Here is a 21,535-nt window from a genome sequence, read left to right as displayed (position 1 = left end):
CAAATCACTGGCATTAGATCTACATGAATACGAAGCATTATTCTCAGGAGGCACGGTGAAAAACACGTGATGCCGCATGCCACAACATTCCAAGATCAACTTTGCAATCAAGCACAAGGCCTGGCATTACATAGACAATATTCAGAACAAACTCTTAAAATATCTTACATAAGTCAACATTCATGCGACTATGCATCTCAGCAGAGTAAATATTTACTTCTGAACTGAAGACAGGAATAGGAAAAAATGATCAACGTTGCTCACAACAAAGGGCGTCCCACTCAAAAATATCAAATGCATGTCTTCTGGCTAACATCAATGAGCAAAAATTGACAAGGTTTTCCAATTCCAATATATTAAACTAATGTCAACTTTGACAAGCTTTTCCCATTCAAAATATGTAATGCCTATGATTGTGGAACGGGCAGGGTTTGTCATCAGTTTGTCATCTGATAGTCCGATGGCTCAAGGTGACAACGAATTATTAGAGAACCATTCGATGTATTGTGCATGATGAAGTATTATGGAGGACACGAACCATCTGAATATTTTGTGCAGTTCCACTAAAATCAAGCTGAGCATCCCTGTGGATTTCATATATATATGCTGCCAGAAAATAAAGACACATCATCGCACACATGAATATTGGCCCCAGTGTCAACCCACCAATCGGTGGACTCACAAACTGAAAGTACGGTAAATAGATTACCATACCCAGATGCCCCATCATTGTTGTGGAGGATACGAACCATCTGAACATTTTGTTCAGTTCCACTAAAATCAAGCTGAGCATCCCTGTGGATTTCATATTTATATGTTGCCAGAAAACAAAGACACATCAGCACACACATGAATATTGGCCCCAGGGTCAACCCACCAATCGGTGGACTCACAAACTGAAAGTACGGTAAACATATTACCATACCCAGATGCCCCAACATTGTTGCTTAGAGTGACATTGACAGACTTGGAGTCCTGTCCTGGCTTCTTGGTACTTGTTTGGGCACTTGTTTGCCCAGTGTTCCTCTGAACCACAAGTAAAGCAGCCATCTCTCTTTTTGTCTTTTTTCTTACCCTTCTTAACGGCCGACGCTGGCAGCACCATTTAAACATATAGTCCGGTGGCTCAAGGTGACGATGAATGATTAGAGAACCATTCGATGTATTGTGCATGATGAAGTATTGTGGATGACACAAACCATCTGGACATTTTGTGCAGTTCCACTAAAATCAAGCTGAGCATCCCTGTGGATATCGTATTTATATGCTGCAAGAAAACAAAGACACAACATCACACACATGAATATTGGCCCCAGTGTCAACCCACCAATCAATGGACTAACAAACTGAAAGTATGGTAAACAGATTACCATACCTAGATGCGCCATCATTGTTGCTTAGAATGACATTGACAGATTGGGAGTCCTATCCTGGCTTCCTGTATTTGTTTGGGCACTTTTTGCCCAGTGCACTCCATGTGTTGTAGAGTTTCCTATGCTCTCTGCAGACTATAGTCATGTCACCAGCATCTACTAATACTCTGTAAAGCTTCTCGATCATTCCTTGTGCGCAAACAGTGACTGCTTCTTTCTGCAAAGTGGTAAGACCAACTGGACCCACTAATGCAGCAGTTTGCCTTAGACACATTGGCTCCTTTTGTGAAGTTCAACTAAAATCAAAGTCAGAATAAAACTGAGCTTTAATTTTGATATCCCTGTAAGCAACAATAGGTATAAGGGAAACAATTACTGAGAAATAACGGTTGATGACTTGTACTCCCAGAAGAAAAACATCTACTGATCTACCTTATCTTAATGGGAAACAAAGCAGGAGAGTAGCAATTCTCAATTAGTGTGATTCATTCATATTAACTGAGACATTATCTTAACAATGCCTTGTTTCAACATGTATAAAGAACGACAAAGCAGAAAAGTATCATTCCTGAAACAATGCGACTGATTCATTTTAACAAAAACATTGTCTTAACAATACCTTGGTTAAACATGTAGAAAGAACTACAAAGCAGGATAGTACCATTTGTAAAACACTGTAACTGATATATAATAACAGAGACATTATCTGATCAATACATTTCTTAAACATGTACTCCGGCCGATCCCTAGCAGAAATGGTACTCCCGCCGATCCCTAACAACTGTTGCAATTTTGAACTAAGATTCAGTAGTTAATTCTGAGGAAAGTAGGTACTGACCTTTCAAGACCAAGATTTGAAACAATTCTGGAGGAAGATCTAAAAGAGATCTCAACACATATATGGAAATCCGGTCTAATTTTGTGTAGTTCCACCAAAATGAAGCAAAGCAAAATGTCGCAATAGCAACAAGTTGAATAGATATCCCTGTTTTAACAGAGGCAAAAAAAGAATCAATTACTGGCCAATAAAGGAGGATGAAACTAGCGGCCACAAAAATGGTAATCCCGCCAATCCCTAACAAGTGTTGCCGTTCTGAAATAAGATTCAGTAGTTAATTCTGAGAGTGGCATTGCTTAATTTTACCAGCGGCTTTAGATTAAAAAAAATCATAAACAGTTCCAGGGGAGAGTGGGCGCAACAACAACATGTGCTTCCATCTACTTATAAAGGGGGTGATGCAGAGTTTGTTGTCACAAAGCAACAAGCATAATGTCTGGGTTGGTCCCATTTTTGTTCACTACTTAATGGGAAAAGACAGCAATACAATAGCTTTAATTCAACATTTATTTAAAACAGTACCAATACAAGTAGCACAACATCTCAAAACACACTGCACGATCATGTGGATGAAGGAAAGTACCAACCTGTCATGACGCACACAAGATCACAGGAAATCCAATCTTGTTTTGTGTAGTTGCACTGAAATCAACTAAAGTCGCCGGTGTGACATTTAAGTTTGCTATAGCAACAAGTTGAATAGATATCCCTGATTTAACAGACGCAAAAAAGTAAACAATTACTACCAATAAAGGAGGATGAAACATGCGGCCACAAAAAGAAGAATCTACCTTATCTTGATGGAAAACAAAGTATAGGACATTAGAATTTCTAAAACGGTTGCATTGATTCATATTAACAGAGAATTTCTCTTAAAATAGTTCAGTAGTTAATTCTGAGAGTGGCATTGCTTAATTTTACCATCAGCATTAGATTAAGAAAAAGCATAAACAGTTCCAGGGGCGAGTGGGCGCAACAACACCATGTGCTTCCATCTACTTATAAAGGGGGTGATGCAGAGTTTGTTGTACAAAGCAAGAAGCATCATGTCTGGGTTTGGTACCATTTTTGTTCACTACTTAATGGGAAAAGAGAGCAATACAATAGCTTCAATTCAACATTTATTTAAAACAGTACCAATACAAGTAGCAAAACATCTCAAAACACACTGCACGATCATGTGGATGGGACATGGGACATGGCAGCGCCATGTGCGTCCACACGTATAACTGGGTGATGCAGAGTATGTAGCCAAGCAGCATATCTGTGTTGGTCCCATATTTGTTCTCTTTGAAACTTTTTCCTATGTGAGGGCAGCAAATCTAGTCCTGCACAAACTACCCTACCCCCCAGTATCTTTCCCTTTTCAACAAAGAGTTCGGTTCCTTACAGATGTGTGTACTGGGTTACCCCCTTTTTCCCTTTTCGACCAACAAAGCGGCTGGATAGCTAGTCTATACTACTTTCCCTCCCTCCTTTCCTCATTGAACCACGTCCTAGATTCATGCTCCACCCCACCGCACCCTTCTTTCCTCTTTGAACCAAGACCTAGATTCGATTACATAATTGAAAAAGATCCGCATGCAGCTAGACCAATGACGGTTTCAAAGAAACTTATACCTTAGGGTCGTCGGGATGTGGCAAGGCGTGCGGCGGGAGGTCGGTTCTGCCCACAATATGTCGCCAGCGAGGAAGAAGGGGTCGGTGGCCCTCCCGCACAGGCGCTGGGTGAAACAGAAAAGCGCAGCCGGCAGTGGATTGCCTCCCTCCTCGAAGGCGATAGAGTGAACGCTGCACCTCCTCCCCTTCTCGGTGATGCAGTCTTGTTTAGATCTGGTGAAGAGGGTGAGAGACTGTGAATATAGCAAATCCTAGCAAAGGAACGCTGAGCCTCCAGCGTGTGTGTATATATATTGTGTAAGTACTTGCACTCTTTCATACAGCCAAAGTGCGGCGATAATGTGACAGGTGTGTGTTAAATTGTGTAAGTACGAAACGAAAGTCTTTATTTAACGTACCAGTGAAGAAAACTACTACTCCCTCTGTTCCTAAATATTTGTCTTTCTAGATATTTCAACAAATGACTACATGCGGAGCAAAATGAGTGAATCTACACTGTAAAAAATGTCTATATACATCCGTATGTGGTAGTCCATTTCAAACCACTTGAAAGACAAATATTTAGGAACAGATGGAGTACTTCTGATGAACTAACGATCCACGCGTCCTAGTCGCACTTTGTGTCCTTCACGTGCGGTACACTACCCTCCCTTAAGTGAACAACCACACATGAGCCAAATTATCGGAAAGGTGTGAGAGTGTGTACAAATAAAGAATTTTAATTTCAATTATCGGAAAGGTTTGAGAGTATGTACAGTTTGCCCTCCTAATAATTATGGTTTGTTGTGTTCGGCCTATACTTGGTCAAACTTTACAAAGTTTGACTTCAGTCAAATCTAATATGCGGAGTAATAAAAATTGAGGGCTACTACGTCCATCCGGATTTTTAGTCCACACCATTTTTTTAATCAAAGTTAATAGCTGGAAAAATAAAATTACAAAGGAGCTGGAGACAAAGTTGTGAGAAGTCTTAGAAATCAATACAAAACTTATGCTCTTAGTACCAACGTCGATCCTTCTTCGAGGAAACATTTGGTTCATAGCCAATTGTGTGATAAAATTGCACCAACATGAAAGACGACTGCGTCTCCAACGCAACCAAGGTGAACTGACAAAGGATATCATCTTTGTGGGTAAGAAGCAAAGAGCACTGATGGAAGACAACTTGTTTTTCATTGAAAATCGACCAGCTTCACCAGCCGACACAACCATGAGGCGCAACCATGAGCATCGATAGGTCATCGTGGTGATGCATCATCCATTTGGCATCAAGTTTGGGTGAGGCACCTATGAAGTTCGACAAATCCTCACCGTGGTCTGTTTCTTATCAGTAATGAAGCTCGAGGAAGGAAGAACCATGTGGCAGAGGACAGTGAGGTGGAACAACAATAGCCATCCAATTTTGTGCAGTTCCACTAAAATTGAGGTAGACTTGCCCGGGTATGGAGATACGCATCGCTGTTTCCAATAAAATAAAAAGGGATATAGTGTTGTTACTTTGTTTTACAAGATTAACAACGACATCTCAATTGTCAATAAGAATTATGAAAAGTACACCAACAAACAGAAGCATCATGATTATCTTGATGGGAACTAAACCAGGATACCCGAGAAAAAAAGCATTTCTTCATTTAACCAGTGATAGTATTAGATTAGCAGCAGCAATAGGAGCATATGGACAATGACTGCAAAACCACCATATACTTTTTGTCGAAACAACATGTATAGCTCCACTGAGGCATAAATCAGGACAACTTTTCGAGTGGCATTTCCTCTATAATAGTAGGTGATGTTGGACCAGCAGACGAACCCTAGCTACTATACATGGGGAGCTGGGGAGTAGTCGCATAGAAGAAAACCAACATGCAGCGACCTGGGGAGCTGGACCAGTACATGAAGTTATACCTCAGGTGGGCGAGATGTCGCTTAGGCGGGCGGGCGGGATCTGCCCACACGACGGTAGCGAACAAGGGCGCGGAGGACCTTCGTCCGCGCTAGCGCCGGCTCCGAGAGGATGATGCGCATCGGCTTCCTCCATCGCCGATGGCGACAACGTCAACGCTGCACCTCCTCACCTCCCACAGCGGACGCGATTCGGTCGGACCTGTGACCACCGGTGAGGAGAGAGATAGTGTGGACACTGTCATCTTGTTTTGATATGGAGAGGGTGAGAGAGCAAGACACGAGAAACTCTATCAATCAAGAGGCTATAATGGAGTAAAAAATCTCTCCATACCAGTGGTTTTAAATAGAATACGCGCGTTCCCGGAAAGAAGAAACGAGAACTGGCGGACAATTTTTTAACGTACCAAGAAAGAAAACTCGATCAAAAACAGGCCCCCGCTTCCAGGTCGTGAGAGTCGTCGCGCACACACATAGACATAGACATGCATATCCGTGTTTACGTAAAATTTCATTTCCATCTCCATCTCCAATCATATTTGTCCAACTGGCACATTATTTACGTTGTTATTATATACGCGGCAATATTAATGTACAACATCTCTTGTTTGCGGGCGTCCGAACTGCTGCCACGGCCGCTCCTAACCAACCCGAACCCTTTTCATCACCCGCGCATGCTTCCCGCCTGAAATGGTCAGTGCCGCATTCATGCCCGGCCAGAGCGGACGCGACCTCGCACTGGCGCCGGCATTGAAGCGGCGCGCCGGCCGAGAGAGCGTTGCCCGCGCCGCTTCCTGGTGCATGCGACTGCTCCGCGTTCAAAGTGTCGGGACCCCGATTCTAAGTCACATCGATCTAGCATGTTAGACCTCATATCACTTTGCGGCCTCATGCACGGTATTCCCACGGGTGTCGCCTTACCATGGCTCGGGACCGTTTGCGCCTTTTGGCTCACGTATATGATAGTGTCGCTAGCATCCATATGACAGAGAACCTGGGCCGACATGACTAGTCATGAACGCAAAGTGGCACTAACTTACAGGGACAGGCATACATGAAACAACATCGAGCATGTCGGTCAGCAGCGTGTGAATCGGGGCTGTAGCAACTGGGCTAACAGGACTCCGGGAACCCGGGCTGTAGCAGGCTAGGCAGGACTCCGGATGTCACCGCATGACATTTACCTGAAGGGACATACACATGAATGAAGTGAATCACATGCCGGCCAGTCTAAGTGTCCCAGAGCAGTAGTGCTGGGCTAGCAGGACTCCGGTAAACCGGGATGTAGCAGACTACCATGGCTCAGTGGAAGTACTAGACTACATTTCCCCATAAGAGAGGCTACCAAGGATAAACAACTAGGTTGTCGGATCCCACACATAGCAATACACGTCACACGTACGCATAACATGCAAGTATGTGTTGTACAACATGGCATCACAACATAACTCAAACTCATATAGATAAAGGCCCAGAAGAGCCACATAGCATTAATACAAACAGAGGTCTCATGACCCATCATTCAGATCATACAAGCAATGGAAGCATTACATGTTTGAGTACAGACAACTACAAAAGAAAAAGGCTGAGAAGCCTGACTATCTACAAGACCCTCCCAAGGGTACAAGATCGTAGCTGAGGTAACAAGCTACTCGTCGAAGTCCAAGCGGAAGTACTAGTGAGACAGATGTCTCACCTGCAAAACATAAATAAAGCAAATGTGAGTACAAAGGTACTCAACAAGGCTTACATCAGATCCTATCGTACATGCATTTGTATCAAGAAGGTAATGTGGGGTTGGGTTGCAGCAAGCCAGCTTTGACTCAGTGGCTATCCTGTTCTACGACTACGAGAAACTTCTTTGAGTTGAGGCAGCGCACACGAGTCCACTAATCAGCACATCAATACACTACTATGGATTCATCCCCGTCTCTCTACGAGAAGGCCATCCGTAGCACTCACACTTGTCTTGAGCATTTTAGAGTATCCACTTTAAGTTGTCTATGTACCACGTAATCATCCAAGAATTCCATAACCGAGGACACGGCTATTCGAATAGATCATAATAGCCCTGCAGGGGTGTACTTCTTCACACACGCTCTCGCCACTTACCGCCATCTACATGTCATGTATCTCGGCAACCTTCAAGCGGAAGCCTGGCGAGGGTGTCGGCCACGACCTGACTAACCACACAAGACTCTAGTCCAGGTTTATCTCCTATTCGGGTTCCATCCGCAAGGAGATCCGGCCGGGGTTTCGCTCACGGCCCCAAACGATGTGTATAGGGTTCCCGAGCCCACCATCCAGGTGCCACTCGGTACACTGGGCCACGGTGCCTAGTCTGTCCCAAGTCCACCCTGCCGGGTGCCACTCGGTAGAAAAATAGCACTACCTACAAACACTAGAAACTAGTTTTTTTTGAATATTTACTGTAGAGCAAAGCTCCATAGCTTTATTAAATAAAGAAGTAGCAACTGTACAAGCTAGAGAAGAAAGCAAGAAATAAAAGGAAGAAACAAACAGAATCTAACTACCTACCTACCTATAGTTAAGTGAGAGAGTTAATCCAAGCATACAAATTGTCTCTAATACTTACTCTCATTCTATGAGATAGAAGAGTAAGATCATGTACAAAATTACATCTCCAAGCAGCAAAAGTTGCATTTTCTCCTCTGAAAGTCCTGCCATTCCTGAGGATCCATATATTCCAAGCTGCAGTGAGCATAACTTCAAAGAAGAAGGGATGCTTAAACCTTGATCTTGCATGCTGAATACATTGCTGAATTTCAGAGCCCCTGGACCAGTCAATGGAAACATAATTCCATACTCTGCGACTGAAGTTACAGTTAAAAAACAAGTGCAACCTATCCTCATAGACTAGCTCATTGCAGATAACACAGAGATTGTCCTCCATAGGTGATCTCCAGTGCCTACGAATTAATAAGTCCTTGGTATTGAGTCTATCAAAAAACAACAACCAACCAAAGACTTTGATCTTCATGGTGCACTTGCTATCCCACAATCACTTACATGGCAATATGGTTGGCAAATGAGAATGCATAAGAGTGTAAAAACTCTTGGCAGAATATTCACCAGATTTTCCAGGCCATAGCCAAACATCCGGCAGAGTGATGTCTCTATGTAAGTCCAGTATCCAAGCTTCCAAAACTTGCAGCTCCAGAGCAGCCTCATGTGACAAAGGCAAGAAGAACATTGAGTATAGGTCCTGAGAGATGAGGGATTCATTCATAGAGAGTTTGTCATTAATAACAAAGGAGAAAAGCCTAGGTAACCTCCAACATAGAGGTCTTGAAGAGCCACCAATTACCCAAGCATCAGACCAGAAAAGGGCAGAGTCTCCCCTGTTGATGTGAACTGTTGAGATTGCATTATATGCATCAGAGAGCTTGAGTATATCCCTCCACCAAAATGACCCAACTGGGACTGTAGCATGTGGAACTCCATCAGCATAGTAGCTATTCCAGATTAAAGTAACCCATGGGATGTCTGCCTTATTGAAAAATTTGTGAAGATGCTTCAGTAGGAGGCCCTTATTTTGGAGATGCAAGTTAATCACTCCAAGTCCTCCTTTGTCCTTAGGCCTACAGACCAGATCCCATGCAGCCAGAGATTGCTTTGGTGCATCACTATTTCCTCTCCACAAACACTGCCTGAAGATCCTGTCAAGTTGCTTAATGATACCAGTTCGGAGCTGTAGACTGCAGAGGAAATATATGGGCATGGAAGTCAAAACTAAGGTTAATAGCTGCAACCTGGAGCCTTGGTTTAGCATGGAGGAACTAGCTGTCAGTCTCCTCTCCAAGGCATCAACTAAAGGCATAAAATCCACAATTCTGGGCCTAGTAGTACCAAGTGGCAGACCCAGATAAGTAAACGACAGTTGTCCAAGTTTACGTCCAAGCAAGGCTGCTAGCCTGGCAGCTTCCACATCATAAATATTTAAAGGTATCATGGAGGACTTTGCAAAGTTAACTCGAAGCCCAGTGGGCTGTTGAAAAGTCAGCAACATATTTTTGAGAGCCACCAACTCCTCATCTTTGGCAGTCAAAAAGATGACAGTGTCATCAACATACTGGATTATAGGGAAATCCTGGTCATGTGAAGGAATTGGGAGAGTTAGGGTTCCATGCGAGAACATCTGGTTGACCACTGACTGCAGGAGATCGGCAGCAATTACAAATAGCAGAGGTCACAGAGGATCACCCTGTCTGACACCACACTTGCACTGAAACTGCTTTCCTGGTATGCCATTAAGCAAAACAGAGGAAGATCCTGTAGATAGAATTTCTTTGACCCAGCTTATCCATTTGTCATCGAACCCCTTGTGTTTAAGCATCCACAACACAACCTCATGCTCCACAGTGTCAAATGCTTTTGCAAAATCTAACTTGAGAATTATGATGGGTCTCTTTGACTGTTTGCACTGGTGGATGTATTCAAAGGCCCAAGCTAAGCAGTCCTGGATTGATCTACTCTTCAAGAACCCATATTGATTTTTATGGATACAACGAAGGATCACTTTTTGCATCCTTTTTGCTAACAGCTTAGTAAGAAATTTCAAGCAAGTGTTAGTCAAAGAAATAGGCCGAAAATCATCTGGCCCCTCAGGAGAGAGCATCTTGGGTATGAGAGCAACTCCTGGTCAGAGATCAAGTTGATTAATAAGTCGAGAGGGGCACTTAAGCATTCCAATGTATGGTAGTAGCTAGTCATTGGCTGACATACACGGAACTCAGTGCTTAAGGACGGTTCCAGTGAGACAACCCACCATGTACTCCTACATGGCCTCTCACCGCTACCTTTACCAAATCGTGTTCACACGCTTAACTCTCAGCACCAGAACATATCATAACACTCCAATTCATTCCCAATGAATCATACCTGACACAACTCTAAGCAATAGCAGGCATGGCATGGTAGGAACACAACATGGCTCAATCAAATCCTACACATGCTAGTGAGTTTCAACTTTTTACTGTGGCAATGATAGGTCATGCAGAGGAATGGGTTCAACTACCGCAGCATAAAGTAGCAGTTGAATCGTTGTTGTCCTAATGCAATAAATAAGAGAAGGAGCGAGAGAGTAGGATTGTATCGGAATGAACAAGGGGGTTTGCTTGCCTGGTAGATCAACAGGGGGGCACTGCTCCTCTGACAGGTACTCTGGATCAGTCTTCGGAGCAGGACCTATCGAGAAGGAACGGTGTCGACAATCAAACACAAGCAAATGCAACAATATGATGCTAGAATATGGCATGAATATGTGATGTGTTTTGAGCTAATGCATTTAGCATTCAACTTGGAAGAGGTCCATTTGAACCAAAGCAACTCTAGTTTAAGTCCCTTTAAATGCCATAAGTGTGTTTTCATATATACATCATGTATAGGTTGGTTTGTCATGCATGAAAATGGTACAAATGGATAGATTGAATTTTTATGATAATTTTTCATATATAACTTCTTTCAATCTGAGCTACGATTGAATTTCTGTGATTTTTTGAAGTTTATAAATTTTCTGGAATTTTTTGAATTATTTTAAATCCAGAAAACCATTACTGCATCAGCATGATAGCAGCATTGCGTCAGTAGGTCAACCAGGTTGACCCGGGTCAAACCTGACGTGTGGGGTCCACACATCAGTGACTGACTAACTAATCTAAGTTAATTAGTGTTAAGCTCTTACTAACTAAAATGTCAGTGGAGTTATTAATTAAACTTAATTAAAACCAAACTAGGATTAGCTAGGGCCAGGGCCCACTTGTCAGCGACCCACGGGAGGTCAAACCTCCTGGTTAGCAAGGTCAAACCCGTCGGCGGTTAGTCGCCGGCGTCCACAGACGCGGCGGAGGGCTCGGGTTCGTCGCTCCGGCGACCATTCAAGCGGCGGAGACCACCTACGTGAAGCCGAGGCTCACGCGCATCCAGTGGAGCAGGTAGAAGGAGCTGGGGTGGCCAGAGCTCGCCGGAGCGAAGCTCAAGGCGGCGGCCGGAGCTCGGAAGTTGGCGGTTTTGGTGTTGCGGTGCACGGCAGAAGCAACAGGTGACGGTTTTGGGGTCCTGGCGTTGCACTGAGCACGGTGGTGTGCTCGGTCGCGGCCCTAGGTGACAGTGGCCACGGCGGCGACATGAACGGCGGCGAAGAGCTCTCGGCTCCGATGGCATCATTGTTAGAGGAACGAAACGAGCTAGGGGAGAGGGAGGATCGATGTAGTGGCTCACAGCGGATCCAAAGGAGTCACCAGAGAACTCAGGGATGCGCTGAGGACGACGAATCGGCGACGACGATCTTCGGCGCCCGATGATGAACACGATGACGTCGGCGATGTTGCGGGGCTCCCTAGCTTGCGTGAGTAGGCGCGGAGCTTCAAGACGATGTGGCGGCGAAGAGGGATACGTCGGGGAGGCAAGGCGGTGGCTCAGGGCGCGACAACGGTGAGCGGCGACGACGGGCACTCTCGGTGGTGGGAAGAGAGCAAGACAGGGGAGGGGAGAGAGAGCAGCGAGTGAGGGAGAGGAGAGAGGGGGCTCGGGGCGTCTCCGTGGCATCATCTAGGCGCGTCAAGGGGGAGCCAGGCAGACAATCTGCTGCCGGCGTGGCGCGCTCGCACTGGGGCGTGCTCCGCTTCTCCTCTGCCTTCTGGCAAGAGGAGGGGGATGAATGGCGGTGGTGGTGGGCTGGGCCAGCTCCTAGGCTGCACAGTTGGGCCGCCAGGTGGGCTGCAGGTAAGCGCCAGGTAGGGTTTTCTCCTCTCTCTGGTTTTCTCTATTTCTTTTCTTTTCTATTTCTGTAATTTGTTTTCCTGATTTAGTAAAACACTAAATCAATTTATTTTTCTTCTAAAATTTAGTGTAGGAGCTAGTTGAAATATTCCAGAGCCCCTCACATAAAAATCAGAATTATTGGACATATATAAATAAATATAACACATATATATCCAATGCAAATAATTGTTGCATTAATTCCAAATGGCCAAAATAAATATTTATGAGCTCCTGAAAATATTGGTTTGAATTTTACCTCTGACCAATATTTTTAGAGAGAGACATGAACATTTTCTTGGACCTTTTTGGAGCAATTTTTATCTGGGTCATTTCCAGAAATGATTCAGAGGGTTTCACAAATCCCCATTTCAAATTTAAATGAAATTAAAACATGATGCACACATGACTAGCTAGTCTAGGTCATACCAGAACTAGGGATGTGACAACTCGCCCCCACTCGAAAGAATCTCGTCCCGAGATTCAGGAGTTGGCGGAAAGAAAGCGGGGTACTCAAGTTGAAGATGATCTTCTCGCTCCCAGGTAGCTTCTGTCTCAGAATGATGAGACCACTGGACCTTGAGAAACTTGATGTTATGACATCGAGTGACACGCTCTGCTTGATCAAGGATGCAAACATGGTACTCTCGATATGTGAGGTTATCTTGAGGATCAAGCGTTTCGTGGTCCACTCCGCGGATGGGATCCGAGAAGCAACGCCTGAGTTGAGCGACGTGGAAGACATCATGTACTCGAGAAAGATGTGGGGGTAGTTCGAACTGGTAGGCAACCTCTCCTCGTTTAGCGAGAATGCAAAAAGGACCAATGTAACGAGCAGCCAACTTGCCCTTGATACCGAAACAATGGGTACCCTTCAAAGGGGTAACCCGAAGGTAAGCTTTGTCTCCAACTTCATAAGCCACTTCCTTATGACGGCAGTCATACTGGCTCTTTTGACGAGATTGGGCAGTTTTCAAATTCTCATGAATGACGCGAACTTGTTCTTTTGCCTCTTGGATCATATCCGGTCCAAAGAATTGTCTTTCACCAGTTTCTGACCAGTTCAAAGGTGTTCTACATCTTCGTCCATACAGAATCTCAAAAGGAGCTTTCTTGAGGCTGGATTGGTAGCTATTGTTATAAGCAAACTCGGCGAAAGGAAGGCACTTTTCCCAATCCATACCGAATGAGATAACGCAAGCTCTAAGCATGTCTTCAAGAATTTGGTTGACCCTTTCCACCTGACCACTTGATTGAGGGTGGAAAGCGGTACTGAAGGAGAGATGGGTGCCCATGGCAGTTTGGAAACTCTCCCAGAAATGAGAAGTGAAAAGACTACCACGGTCTGAATTGATCTCTAGTGGGACACCATGAAGTGAAACTATTCGAGAAATATATAAGTCAGCGAGCTGACTAGCGGTGATATTCTCTCGAACAGGTAGGAAGTGAGCCACTTTGGAAAGATGATCAATGACTACGAAGATAGCATTATTCCCTCTCTTGGTCCTGGGAAAGCCGGTGATGAAGTCCATACCAACTTTATCCCATTTGCACTCAGGAATAGCTAAAGGCTGAAGGGTGCCAGCAGGTCTTTGATGTTCTGCCTTAATGCAACGACAAACGTCATAGTTAGCAATGAACTCATCGATTTCTCTCTTCATCCTAGTCCACCAGAACCTCTGGCGTAGGTCCTGATACGTTTTAGTACTACCGGGATGAATCATGAGAGGAGATTCATGGGCCTCCTTAAGGATTAGTTGCCGAAGATGCTGCTTCTTGGGGACCACCAAGCGATTCTCAAAGAAAACAACACCTCAATCATCTATAGAGAAACTACCACCAACTCCCTTCTTAATGTTCCTCTTAATGCGGATAACACCCTTATCAAACTTCTGGTCAGTAATGATCTGATCCTCAAGGGTAGGTTTCGCCACCAAGGTAGAAAGGAATCCGTGAGGAGCAATGTGAAGGTTAAGCTTACACAATTCCTCATGGAGAAGTGGTTGGCCCTGCTGCAACATGAGATTATTGCAATAGGACTTACGACTTAGCGCATCAGCCATTACATTGGCCTTACCGGGAGTGTAAATGATCCCTAAGTCGTAATCTGAGATCAACTCCAACCAACGTCTTTGTCTAAGGTTCAAATCTGGTTGGGTGAAGATATACTTGAGACTCTGGTGATCGGTGTAAATCTCACAACGCTTACCAAGAAGGTAATGTCGCCAGGTCTTAAGTGCATAGACTATGGCTGCAAGCTCTAGATCATGTGTAGGATAATTCTCCTCATGTGGATGCAACTGTCGAGATGCATAGGCAATCACATGGCGATCTTGCATAAGAATGCAACCTAGTCCCAGTCGTGAGGCGTCGCAGTAGATAACAAAGTCTTTAGTGAAATCCGATGGCACAAGTATGGGAGCGGAAGTCAGGCGTCTTTTCAGTTCCTGAGAACTGTACTCACACTGTGGGGACCACTCAAACTTTTTATCTTTCTTGAGAAGTTCAGTGAGAGGTTTGGCCACTTTGGAGAAGTGCTCAATGAAGCAGAGACAATAACTGGCTAGGCCAAGGAAACTCCTAACTTGCTTAACCGTTTCAGGCAGAGTCCAATCAAGAACGGCCTAAACTCTCTCGGGATTGACGACAATGCCCTTGCCAGAGATCACGTGGCCGAGATAGGTCACTTCTGGCAACCAAAATTCGCACTTCGAGAACTTGGCATAAAGGTGGTGCTCTCTGAGTTTTTCTAACACAAGTCTAAGATGTTCGGCATGCTCTTCCTCGTTCTTCGAGTAAATAAGAATATTATCAAGGTAAACCACGACAAACTTATCTAAGTACTCCATGAAGATCGAGTTCATCAAGCGAGAGAATGTAGCTGGAGCATTGGTTAGACCAAAGGACATGACAGTGTACTCGTACTGGCCATAATTAGTGACAAAAGCCGTCTTAGGAATGTCCCCATTTATGATCTTGATTTGGTGGTAGCCTAACCTCAAATCCATCTTTGAAAAGACTGAGGATCCAACGAGCTGATCATATAGGTCGTTGATCCTGGGGAGCGGATACTTGTTCTTTATCATGAACAAATTAACGGGATGATAATCTACAACCATCCGGTCCGTACCATCCTTCTTCTTGATGAAGAGGACGGGGCAAGCCCAGGGAGAAGAACTAGGACGGATGAAACCCTTTTGCTTAGGATTCATCGAGTTGTTTCTTAAGCTCAGCTAGTTCTAAAGGTGCCATCTTGTAAGGTCTCCTAGAGATTGGGGCGGTTCCTGGGATAAGATCTATGACAAACTCCACATCTCTGTCAGGTGGAATACCTAGCAGTTCCTCTGGAAAGACATTCGTAAAGTCACGGACTACCGGGATATCCTCAAGGTCTGGAAGAGGGCTGGCATTAAGAGAATAGAGTTGACGCTTTGCAACTCTGGTGGAGACAGTGACTATCTTGCCAGATGGGTGTGTAAGCTGAACAGACCTGGTGAAACAATCAATCTTGGCATGATGAGCTATCATCCAGTCCATACCCAAGATGATGTTAATATCTGAAGACTTGAGGGCTACAAGTGATGCAAGGAATACAAGTCTGTCAACAAGGATTTCATTACCATGGCTTATTCTGGTAGTTTGCCATCTACACCCTGGAGTTTGGATTTCAAGTGGAGTTGGCATATCACAAAATGACATGTCGTGCAAACAAGCATAGCCTTCAGAGATGAAGGAGTGAGATGCTCCGGTATCGAACAGAACCGAAGCTGGATGACAGTTGACAAGGAGTGTACCAAGAAAGACATCCGGATCATCATGAGTGTTTTTAGCTGAGACGTGATGCACACATCCACGTTCAGTGGGAGCTGACTTGACTCTAATCACCTTGCGTGATGGCTTACCACGGCCAACAGACTTCTCAGGCTGGGGTGGAGCATAGTTGGTTTGAGAGCAGTCACGTGCATAGTGTCCTGGCCCTCCGCATGTGAAACAAGTCCCTGAGGTAGGACGTGGACCCGCATTGACAAGCGGTCTACCAATAGGCCTGGGTGGAGCATGTAACTGAACTAGGAGAGGTGCCACACAAGAAGGCCTCGGTGTATAACCGGTGGAAGAGCGGAGTTTGGAACCCAAATCTGACGCTTCTGAGAACTAGAACCGGAGGAAGAACCCAAATCATGGGTGTGCTTATGAGACTCCTCGTAAATGAGCTGAGCTGTCTCTGTGTTAATTGCCTTGTTCACAAGAGCCTGGAATGTATCACAGTGATGCAAGTGGAGATCACGACGCAACTTGGGGTTGAGACCCTTCCGAAACCTAGCCTGCTTCTTGGCGTCTGTCGACACCTCTTCTATAGCATAGCGGGCGAGGTTCTCAAACTCTCTACTATAAGCATCAACAGCCATCTTATCCTGGGTGAAACTACAGAACTCTTCTCTCTTGCGGTCAATGAGAGCCTAAGGAATGTGATGCTCGCGAAAAGCCTCAGTGAAATCTCTCCAGGTGGGTATCTGGCCAGCTGGAAGCATAGCCTCATAGTTCTGCCACCAAAGGCTAACAGGACCTTCCAGATGATAAGCAGCGTAGGTGACCTTGTCACTTTAAGCTACGTTCGCAGAACGCAGCTTGTGAGTGATACTACGAAGCCAGTCATCTGCATCGAGTGGTTCAATGGAATGATGGAAGGTAGGTGGTTTCAGACCAATGAAATCATAGATGGTTGCTGACTCTTTCCACTAGGGTGCGGTGTTCTCCTCGATACACGCTAACAAGTGGTTGGTCTCACGCTTGTTCATCTCAACCTCTAACATGAACTTTGCCAACGAACACTGATCGGGAGAATCCTCATCCCTACCATCTCCGTGCTTCCAACTACAAGCAATAGAACTTCGGTTAACTGGCAACATCCCGAAGAACGAAACCAAGGAAAACAAGGATGGATTCAGCATCAACTATAGTATGTAGAAGGTAGCACAAGAATTTAGTATCTCTCAAACTCCTAGGACAATTCTGGCAGCATAATGGCAGTAAAATGCTCAAAATGAGACATCCTGCAAACGATGGGGTAGTACCATACTCAACATCATCACTCAAGGTTCTGAGATATTACTAAACAGACTACACCGGAAGTACTCGAACTGGGATATGACTCTGATCAACCAATCCTAAGAGACTACGGAGTAGTAACACGTGATCCTGATAGAGGGAAGAGAAAGCCTAGTTCCTTAACCCCGTAGGAAAGATAGGATGACTCAGATCAGAAGGCATGAGGTATAAGGAGTAAAAAGAGCCTTACGTTCCCTTCCACAATCAATTACCCTATATAGCTAAATAATTTCTAGACTCAACTTCGACCAGGTTGGCTTGGTAATCCTACAGGCAGTCAGGCTTTGATACCAAAGCTGTCGGGACCACGATTCTAAGTCACGCCGATCTAGCATGTAACACCTCATATCACTTTGCGGCCTCACGCACGGTATTCCCACGGGTGTCGCCTTACCATGGCCTGGGACCGTTTGCGCCTTTGGGCTCACGTATATGATAGTGTTGCTAGCATCCATATGACAGAGAACCCGCGCCGATATGACTAGTCGTGAACACAAAGTGGCACCAACTTACAGAGACAGGCATACATGAAACAACATCGAGCATGTCGGTCAGCAGCGTGTGAATCCGGGCTGTAGCAACTGGGCTAACAGGACTCCGGGAACCCGGGCTGTAGCAGGCTAGGTAGGACTCCGGATGTCACCGCATGACATTTCCCCGAAGGGACAGACATAGGAACATAGTGAATCACATGCCGGCTAGTCTAAGTGTTCCGGAGAGTAGTGCTGGGCTAGCAGGACTCCAGTAAACCGAGCTGTAGCAGACTACCATGGCTCAGTGGAAGCACTAGACTACATTTCCCCATAAGAGAGGCTACCAAGGATAAACAACTAGGTTGTCGGATCCCACACATAGCAATACACGTCACACATATGCATAACATGCAAGTATGTGTTGTACAACATGGCATCACAACATAACTCAAACTCATATAGATAAAGGCCCAGAAGAGCCACATATCATTAATACAAACAGAGGTCTCATGACCCATCATTCAGAGCATACAAGCAACGGAAGCATTACATGTCTGAGTACAGACAACTACAAAAGAAAAAGGCTGAGAAGCCTGACTATCTACAAGACCCTCCCAAGGGTACAAGATCGTAGCTGAGGTAACAAGCTACTCGTCGAAGTCCAAGCGGAACTACTAGTGAGACAGATGTCTCACCTGCAAAACATAAATAAAGCAAACGTGAGTACAAAGGTACTCAACAAGGCTTACATCAGATCCTATCATACATGCATTTGTATCAAGAAGGTAATGTGTTGTTGGGTTGCAGCAAGCCAGCTTTGACTCAGTGGCTATCCTGTTCTACGACTATGAGAAACTTCTTTGAGGTGAGGCAGCGCACACGAGTCCACTAATCACCACATCAATACACTACTATGGGTTCATCCCCGTCTCTCTACGAGAAGGCCATCCATAGCACTCACACTTGTCTTAGCATTTTAGAGTATCCACTTTAAGTTGTCTATGTACCACATAAGCATCCAAGAAGTCCATAACCGAGGACACGACTATTCGAATAGATCATGATAACCCTGCAGGGGTGTACTTCTTCACACACGCTCTCGCCACTTACCGCCATGTACATGTCATGTATCTTGGTAACCTTCAAGCGGAAGCCTGGCGAGGGTGTCGGCCACGACCTGACTAACCACACAAGAATCTAGTCCAGGTTTATCGCCTATTCGGGTTCCATCCGCAAGGAGATCCGGCCGGGGTTTCGCTCACGGCCCCAAATGATGTGTACAGGGTTCCCGAGCCCACCATCCGGGTGCCACTCGGTACACCGGGCCATGGTGCCTAGTCTGTCCCAAGTCCACCCTGCTGGGTGCCACTCGGTAGAAAAATAACACTACCTACAAACACCAGAAACTAGTTGCAACTCCTGGACAGAGATCAAGTTGATTAATAAGTCGAGAGGGGCACTTAAGCATTCCAATGTGTGGTAGTAGCTAGTCATTGGACGACATACACGGAACTCAGTGCTTAAGGACGGTTCCAGTGAGACAACCCACCATGTACTCCTACATGACCTCTCACCGCTACCTTTACCAAATGGTGTTCACACGCTTAACTCTCAGCACCAGAACATATCGTAACACTCCAATTCATTCCCGATGAATCATACCTGACACAACTCTAAGCAATAGCAGGCATGGCATGGTAGGAACACAACATGGCTCAATCAACTCCTAGACATGCTAGTGAGTTTCAACTTTTTACTGTGGCAATGACAGGTCATGCAGAGGAATGGATTCAACTACCGCAACATAAAGTAGCAGTTGAATCATTGTTGTCCTAATGCAATAAATAAGAGTAGGAGCGAGAGAGTAGGATTGTATCGGAATGAACAAGGGGGTTTGCTTGCCTGGTAGATCAACAGGGGGGCACTTCTCCTATGACAGGTACTCTGGATCGGTCTCCGGAGCAGGACCTATCGAGAAGGAACAGTGTCGACAATCAAACACAAGCATATGCAACAATATGATGCATGAATATGGCATGAATATGTGATGTGTTTTGAGCTAATGCGTTTAGCATTCAACTGGGAAGAGGTCCATTTGAACCAAAGGTTAAAATGCAACTCTAGTTTAAGTCCCTTTAAATGCCATAAGTGTGTTTTCATATATACAACATGTATAGATTGGTTTTTCATGCATGAAAATGGTACAGATGGATAGATTGAATTTTTCTCATAATTTTTCATATATCACTTATTTCAATCCGAGCTACGGTTGAATTTCTGTGATTTTTTGAAGTTTATAACATTTTCTGGAATTTTCTGAATTATTTTAAATCTAGAAAACCATAACTGCATCAGCATGATAGCAGCATTGCGTCAGTAGGTCAACCATGTTGACCCAGGTCAAACCTGACGTGTGGGGTCCACACGTCAGTGATCGACTAACTAATCTAAGTTAATTAGTGTTAAGCTCCTACTAACTAAAATGTCAGTGGAGTTAATTAAACTTAATTAACACCAAACTAGGATTAGCTAGGGCCAGGGCCCACTTGTGAGCGACCCACGGGAGGTCAAACCTCCTGGTCAGCGGGGTCAAACCCGCTGGCGGTTAGTCGCCGGCGTCCACAGACACGGCAGAGGGCTCGGGTTCGTCGCTCCGGCGACCATTCAGGCGGCGGAGACCACCTACGCGAAGCCCAGGCTCGCGCGCATGTAGTGGAGCAGGTAGGAGGAGCTGGGGTGGCTGGAGCTCGTCGGAGCGAAGCTCAAGGCGGCAGCCGAAGCGGAAGTTGGCGGTTTTGGTGCTGCGGTGCACGGCAGAAGCAACAGGTGACGATTTAGGGGTCCTGGCGTTGCACTGAGCATGGTGGTGTGCTCGGTCGCGGCCCTAGGTGACAGTGGCCACGACGGCGACATGAATGGCAGTGAAGAGCCCTCGGCTCCGACGACATCGGTGTTAGAGGAAGGAAACGAGCTAGGGGAGAGGGGGGATCGACGCAGTGGCTCACAGCTGATCCGAAGGAGTCACCAGAGAGCTCGGGGATGCGCTGAGGACGACGAATCAGCAACGATGATCTCCGGCGCCCGACGATGAACACAACAACGTCGACGATATTGCGGGGCTCCCTGGCTTGTGTGAGTAGGTGCGGAGCTTCAGGACGATGTGGCGGCGACGAGGGATACGTCGGGGAGGCAAGGCGGTGGCTCAGGGCGCGGCAACGGTGAGCAGCGGCGATGGACACTCTCGATGGTGGGAAGAGAGCAAGACAGGGGAGGGGAGAGGGAGCAGCGAGTGAGGGAGAGGAGAGAGGGGTCTCGGGGCGTCTCCGTGGTGTCGTCTAGGCGCGTCGAGGGGGAGCCAGGCAAGCAGGCTGCTGCCGGCGTGGCGCGCTCGCGCTGGGGCGTGCTCCGCTTCTCCTCTGCCTTCTAGCAAGAGGAGTGGGATG

The sequence above is a fragment of the Triticum dicoccoides genome, chromosome 3A, assembly GCF_002162155.2.
Source record: "Triticum dicoccoides isolate Atlit2015 ecotype Zavitan chromosome 3A, WEW_v2.0, whole genome shotgun sequence".
NCBI classification, from domain to species: Eukaryota; Viridiplantae; Streptophyta; class Magnoliopsida; order Poales; family Poaceae; genus Triticum; species Triticum dicoccoides.
This window is presented reverse-complemented; position numbering follows the sequence as displayed.